This window comes from Elephantulus edwardii, unplaced genomic scaffold, assembly GCF_000299155.1.
Source record: "Elephantulus edwardii isolate Elephantulus edwardi_28Jun2011 unplaced genomic scaffold, EleEdw1.0 scaffold00059, whole genome shotgun sequence".
Taxonomy (NCBI): Eukaryota; Metazoa; Chordata; class Mammalia; order Macroscelidea; family Macroscelididae; genus Elephantulus; species Elephantulus edwardii.
The window spans coordinates 3,151,252-3,159,488 of NW_006399809.1; positions in this window are offsets into that span (position 1 = coordinate 3,151,252).

Here is an 8,237-nt window from a genome sequence, read left to right on the forward strand (position 1 = left end):
CGAGGAGGAAAGTGGCATCAGGATTGGAGGAAGACTCATTAACAACTTGTATTATGCAAATGACACAACATTGCTTGCTTGCTGAAATTGAGCAGGACTGGAGGCATTTGCTGCAGAAGGTAAAGGACTGCAGCCTTCAATATGAATTGATATTCAACAGCAAGAAAACAAAGATTTCCGTCACTGCATCAATTGGCAGCATTATGATAGATGGAGAAGAGATTGAGATTGTTAAAAGCTTCAACTAGCTTGGCTCCACAGTCAACACTCTTGGTAACAGCAGCCAAGAAATCAAAAGATGAGTTGCATTGGGACAAATCTGTTGTAAGGGATCCTTTAGAGTATGAAGAGCAATAATGTCTGTCTAGAGACTAAGGTGCATCTGATCTAGGCCATGGTCTCTGCAATTACTTGCTATGCATCTGAGAGATGGACAATGACTAAGGATGATAGAAAAAGAACTAATGCCTTTGAATAGTGATACTGGAGAAGAGTATTGAATATACCATGGTAAGAGAACAATCAGATCTGTCCTGGAGAAGGTGAAACCAGGCTGATCCTTGGAGGTAAGGGGTTTGAAGCTCCATTTGACATACCTTGGGCATGTAACCAAGAGAGACAAATCCTTGGAGAGGGACATCATTCTTGGAAGAATGTAGGAACATCACAAGAGAGGAAGACTCCAAATGCCATGGATTGACTCAGTGCCTGGTGTAATGGGGGTAGGTGAGTCAGGAACAATCAAACTGGCTCAAGATAGAGCAAAGTTCAGAGCTGTACATAGGGTCTCTATGAGTTACAGATGACTTGATGGCACATAACAACAACAACAATGTGGCAGTGCACAGGAATTTTATCTCAAAATTTGAGTCACAAGTTTACCTTCAGAGGTGAAAACTAATGTTTACACAAAGAAAGTTATCAAGTACTCAAATCATGAATTATGTACAAAACTTTGAAACTCTTTGTTACCAAGTCAGTTTCAACTCTTAATAACCCTCCATTAGGTTTCCAAGGCTAGAAATTGCAATGAGAGGAGACTGCCCCTCTCACTGATGCCGAGCCAGTGATGGATCTGAAATACTGTGGAGGTCCAGCCTTTAGATTAGCAGTGCAGCTCACTAAGCCTACACCACCAGAGTTCAGTTCATTTTTTTATCAGCTCTTTTAGTCATGAAATCTATTCTTAAGACATAAACCTTGGTTAGAATCATTTGGTAGCAAAACATTGTCTAAAACTTTGGGTTTTAAAACAAAATAATGAAGATTCAAAGACATCATTATTTGATTGAGGGCATTAGTAACGCTATAATAACGGCTATCTACTTGACTCCTAATCAAGCTAGTCTCTGTAAGTCAGAGAGGTGTCATTGAGTTTTCATTGACTGACTTTTTAAAATAGGCCTTTTTTTCTAAAGGAAAAAAAAACATTTCATGCCTTTGAATTGTGGTATTGGCAAAGAGTATTGAACAGAGTAAGAACAGCCAAAAGAACAAACACAACTCTCTTTGAAGAAGTACAACCAGTGTGCACCTTAGCAGCAATGATGATGAAACTTCTCAAATACTTTGGGCATGTTGTCAGGAGGGACTAGTCCTTGGAAAAAAAGATGTTATGCCAGGAAAGATAGACCCTTAACAAGAGAGGATGGCACAGTGGCTGTAACAATGACCTCAGGAACGGCCTCTGAGGATGCGGCAGGATAGCACAAAGTTTTAATCTGTTGTTCACAGTGTCACTATGAATCATAGTTGGCCTGACAGTACCTAACAACAGCAACAATAACATCATAGTTCCATTCATAGCCAGTGATGAGCTTATTTACAATGGGGAAAAAATAAAGATGCTTTTTATATTTGCTTATTGCTTTTTAAAGCAATCTTTCCTGTTGAATTTTCTTGCTTATCCTTATAAAGTTGAGCATATAATTGTCCAAGATTGGAATTTTTTTTTTTCAGAATTTGAATGTGGAAGAAAAGTTATGATTCTTTTAATTATATTTTCCCAGACCAGTCATGCAGGAGGAGAGACAATTATTTCTGGTTTCTTGTCTTTGGTTTCATAGCCCAATTGTTATAAACACAGGGTGACTTGAAGTCTGTCAGAGATCTAGTTCACTTTTGGGTGGACTTTTCATTCACATGCTGTAAATGGTAGGCTGAGCAGAACCACACTGAGTTAGCTCTTATTTGCCTTACATCTTGCAGAAGTTATTTAACATTTTTAGCCTGTGGATGTTCTTATTACTTATTTCCTGTGCAAACATGATCTTTTCTCTGATACATATCAAAAGAAAAAAAAATTATGCACACACTTACAAGGTAAGGGATTAATGTGTGGGATAAAATAATCATCTAGAAACAAAAATAAAGTCCTTCTTTTTTTAAGTTTCCTCCACAATTACCACACTCTAGGGGAAACTTGGGAAACAGGGAAAAAAGTTAATTTCCTTTTCTTTTCTGATGAATATAATAAAAACTGTGACAACTAATTACTCCTTTGTTTCCTTCTATTTTTAAAATAAAACATAAAATATATCAAGTTTACAGATTTTCTGAAAACTCAGAAATGTAAAGAACTCTTTGGCTGGTTAGTGGTTTCTAAGCTTAAATGTCACATAGCTGTCCTGTGTCCAATCTAAATTATGGCCCCTTCATGTCTCTTAGATCACTGCTATCATTCAAATATTTCCCAAATGTGCAATGATAGATTCTTTACTGTGCTTTCTCCCTACTTAATTATAAAGAGTTTTAGGGCTATTTTTAAAATTTTAACTCTGATATACTCCAGGTCTACAATAGTGTCTGACATATAGTTGTTGTTAAGTTCCATATAGTTGAACATGACTTATAGAAACCCTATGAACAAAAGATCTGAACCCTGCTCTATAACTATCGTTATTTCTCTAAGTTTATAAAGTTTCCAGAGGCATGTTGTTTAGGAAGTGGATGCCACTCCTGCTTCCAAACATGTCTTAATCTGGAAGCTCCACCAAACACTGTCCACCATGAGTAACCATTATGGCATTTGACATACCAGTGGCAACCTCAAGTTAATTCAGTACAGCAAATTGACAGAATAGCGCTGAGATACTTAGAAGAATGTTAGTCCCCAACACAATTAACACCAATAGACTTTTAAATACCAAAGCCCACCCACCCCCACCAGGTCCTGTTGGCTCTAAACAAACAGCTTCCCACACACAGCTCACAATTAGTTAAATCTAGCAAATCAAATCAGCTCACACACAATTGTAAATGAAATAAAAAGCAACCAAACAGTCCACACCTGACCCTCAAACAATGCGAAAGATCCCACCTTCAAGAATACAACTGCTTCATACATCAGCTTCCTCATTCACAAATCGTAGACACCAAAAAAGTATATGTTGAATTAAGAATTAAGTAAACAGTAAACCAGAAAATAGATTTTTATGAAGCTGTTTTTAACAAAAGTAAAGATGTTAAATACAGTATAAATATATGTCCCAGGTTTTGCTAGTGAAAGTAGATGTTTACAGAAATGTTCAAATTACAAAATAATCAAGAAATCAAATACATTCTTCTGCTCTCCTCCCCCGTCCCATTTGAATGCCTGCACTTTCAGTTTTATGGAGTTTTGTTATGGGTGTTGTTAGGTGCTAGTAAGTCCTTTTTGACTCATATCAACCCAAAGAACAATAGAATGAAGCATTGCCCTATTTGATCCCATCCTTACAATCTCTGCTATGCTTCAGCAGTAAATGTGTAAATCCATTTTATTGAAGACCTTTCTCTCTTTCCTTGACCCTCCACTTTTCCCAGTATAATTTTTTTCCAAGTACTGGGCCTTCCTAATAATATGCCCAAAGTATGTAGGAGGAAGTTGCACCATCCTTGACTCTCAAGAGCAAACTATTTGCTTTACCTCTAAGAGAGAATTATTTGCTTATTTTTAACAGTCTATGATATATTCAAAACTCTTCACGATAAATACAATTCTAGGCATGAATTCTTCATCAGGACTTGAATCAAGGGCATCTTGGACTTTTTTTTTACTTTAAAAAAAATATATTATTAATTTCAGTGAAAATCTACAAAGACTTTGGATTTCCAGTCATTCATTGTTGCACTCTTCTCCCCTCCCACACTCCCCCCTAAGACACTACCCTCTTGGAAAAGTAAAAGAAAAATTATTTTATTGTTTTAAAATCCCTCCCCCAGGTTCATTCCACTCTGCAGCCTTCGCTCTGGATTTCTGTCATGACAAAAATATCTAATCACATATCCCTTTTAAACAGTTTTCTCCCTTATCTGTTTCAATGCAGTATACATTATTGAACCCATATTTCTCAGTCTCCCCCCAACCCCGGTGTCAGTCCTGTTTTACAACAGTGGCACCATGCAGTATTTGTCCTTTTGTGACTGAGATACTTCACTCAGCATAAAGTCCTCCAGGGTCACCAATTCTGAATAATATTGCATGAGTTCCTTGGTTTTTCAATGCAGCGTAGTACTCCATTTTGTGATTATACCACAGCTTCTCTATCCATTTGTTTTTTGATGGTTACTTAAGTTGTTTCTGACTCCTTGCTATTGTAAACAAAGCCATGATAAGCATGGGTGTGCATATATCTGCTTGGATGTCAGTTATGGTATCTTTGGGGTATATTCCCAGGAGTGGAATTGCTGGGTCAAATGGTATCTCTATTTGCAACTTTTTGAGAAAGCTCCATAAAGCTTTCCATAGTGGTTGCACCATTTTACTACACTCCCACCAACAGTGAATAAGGATTCCAGTTTCTCCACAACCTCACCAGCATTTGTTGCTTGCCGTTCTGTTAAATTTTGCTATTCTGATTGGGGTGAGATGATATCTCATAGTTGTTTTTATTTGAATCTCTCTTATAGCTAGGGATCATGAACATTTCTTCATGTATTTGTTGGGCATCTGAATGTCTTCTTTACTGAAGTGTCTGTTCATATCCTGCGCCCATTTTTCTATTGGATTATTTACTTTTATCTTGTTGTGGTAGTAGCCTAGATTTTAAAGTGATGAAATTTAAAGAGGTTCTTCACAGCAGATTTCCAATACAATATATCTTTTGAATTCTTGATTACTATCACTGGAATTGCTGGTTATAGATGCAAGTAGTAAAAGGAATTTTTTGATAACTTAATTTGCTTCTCCATTCATCATGATGTTGCCTTTGGTGTAGTTGTGAAGATTTTTGCCTCTTAATGTTGAACTATAATTCATATTGAGAACTCTAGTCTTTGGTCATCTTCAATAAGTACTTCAATTTTCTTCACTTTCCTGTAACAAGGCTGTGATATCTACATGCACAGTCAAAAGCTCAAACAATCCTATCTTCAAACAAGTTAAGCCTGCATGAAGCTTCTTAAAAGTAAAAATGGTGTGGCTTTGTTTCACATGCTTTGGGGATAATATCAGGAGGAACCAGTTCCTGGAAAAGCACATCATACTTGGAAAAGTAGCAAGTGAATAAAATAGAGGAAGCTGCAATGAGATGAAATGGATTGACACAGAGACTGTTACAATGAGCTTAAGTATAACTTGGAATTTGAGTAAGGCGCAGGATCTGGAAGGATTTCTTTCTGTTGTACATAGCATTGTTGTGCATTGGAACCACCTCAATGACACCTAACAGCAAAGGATAAATTACCTTTGGCCATGTTACAAGTTTTCTAGCACCTTTGTTAAACTTTTTCCCCACTAAAAATAGACATATAATACTAAAATATCACAATTTAAATGTATTTTATAAGTAAAATAGTAATTGCCTTTCAGCAAACCAAGATTTTGACATCTCATTTTATGATGTATGCATATTACTCTCCTATAAATGGGAATCATCTATTCACTCATGCTCCAATCAACTTCTAGATGTCTTTTCTTATATTTTCACTGCAAAAACAAAAGCTCTATATCAAGTAATTTTAATTTTTAATTAGCTACTTAATTGGGAAAGATGGCAAGTGGGTGGAAAAGAATATATTATTTTTATGAATGGAATCACCATGAGTTAGGTTTATCTTGATGACAACTAACAACTATAACAAGTATGTTGCTGTTTGATGGTACTGAGTACGAGCTATCTCACAAAGACCAGACACGCAAAAAAATAAAGTCTTTCTACATCTTGCATTGTCATCCTCACAATCGCTTCTGTGCTTAAGCCCACTGTTAAAGTAGTCATATCAAAACCCCTTGTCAAAAGTCTTCCTCTCTTTTACTGACCTCCTTTTCCAAGCACAATGTCCTCTAGGGACCAGATTCTCCTTGAAAAAGCAACAATAGTTACTTAATAATTAAATACACTATCAATCTAGATGGTCTGATCAAAGTTGAGACTCTCTCCCCCTCCCCAACGTTATAGTGCCTACATTCTCTATACAGATTGTTTCAACTAGCTGTATAAGTTTCTTCACAGTTCATCCCATTAGTCTTGTAATGACCTGACCAGACAGGTCAATTTTTCTATATGAAGAGATAGCATGAAGAAACATCTATTATACCAACTCTCTAGACCATCCACTTCCTGTTCAGGGCTTCCTAATATTATTAATGAGCTCCTTGCTTTGTCCTTATATGAAGTCTATTAGATAATTTCTCCTAGACTTTTCTTAGCTCCTAACATCTGCAATGCTCTAGTCTCGTTCTCCACTAACTGCTTTCCTCATTCATTTTGAATTCTGCTGTCAAGATTTAGTCACTGCCTTCTGACTAAACACTCTTAAGTCTAAACACTCAATGTGCTATACTCCCCCACACCATTTATGTCTGTTTCCATAAAAATGGATGAGTATGCACTTGTTTATGTGTTTTCTCTCTGTGTGTTCTTAGGCTCTTTCATGTGCCTGTCCGAATGGACTGAGGGACCACAGAGCACTTCCTGCAGCCCAACCACAGCAGGAAAACTCTCTTCTGGTCTCAGACCACCAACGTGATCCCACCAAGGGCTTGATATGGGGGTGGATGTCATACTGCCTCAAAGTTCCTCAATGGCACCAGGCTGCAAAGGAAGGAAAGAAATTCACGGGGCTCCAACATGATGACTCTGATTGCCATCATAAAGGTTGTGCACACAATCATAATAACTGCTATAAATCACTGAAGTTTATTTTCAGTGTAAATGTATTTACTGGTAAGCTCCATGAGGAGACTATGTGTCAATAGCAGTCTTTATGTGGTGAAATGTTCAATCTCTATTTGTTTAACCACTTGTTAGCTGTAAATCATGATGATTCTACTCACTACAGCATAATAGAGCTGTAATTGCAGAAGCCTTTTGCTAGGCCTTTCTATGTGGAGCTTATGGATAGGTTCAAAGCACCAACTGTTAGCACTCAAGAGAAAAATACTTGGACCCCAGGGCTCCTAGGAATAACAAAGAAATATTTTTTGACAAAAGAAGGAAATTGGCTAGACTATAATCTCTACAAAGACAGAGAACATTGCTCTTTATTGTCATTATTATATAATTTAGTAATATATATAATCATAATACTTAGTATAAGACTTGGCATATTGCAAGTATGAACTGATATTTATTGAGTGTTGAAGCTCTGGTGGCCTCATTGGTAGGGATTTGCATTGTTAATGCAAATGTTGAGTCTTTCTAATGGTTAGAATCCACCAGCAGCTCCATAGGAAAAAGAAGAGCAATCTCCTCCTGTGTGATTTACAGCCTAGAAAGCCCAGTTGAGAGAAAAGGGGTCCCAGTTTTGAGTTGGTTCTGACTCAATGACAATGAATCTTATGTTTTTAAATGTAAATATGCAATGAAATAGAATCAAATGAATTGCAACTAACCACATGTTCTAGGAATTCTTAAGTGGTATAGATAGTTAAGCTCTTAGCTAATAACAACAGCTTGGGATCCCTAGCACTTCAGAGAGATAGGGGGATGTGGCAGTCTATTTCCAAATGATCTCAACCACATTGAAAACTCTATAAAGTACAATTCCACTCTGTAAAAGATGGGTTATTGGATCAATGAGAACGGATTTGTTGGGTTTTAAATATGCTCTAGGTACTTTTTTAAGAGTTAAGATAGAGTGATAATGCAAAACTCTGTTTTCACAGACTTTTCATTCCTTTGGTGAGTAATATCTTAGTGACTGGAAAACCAAAGGGATAGAATTCAAAGTAACTACAAGCAGTAATTATCTTTCTTCTTGGATGATAATCTCGGTGTCATCCCAGAACTTGCCTGATCTTTAGTCATTTGGTT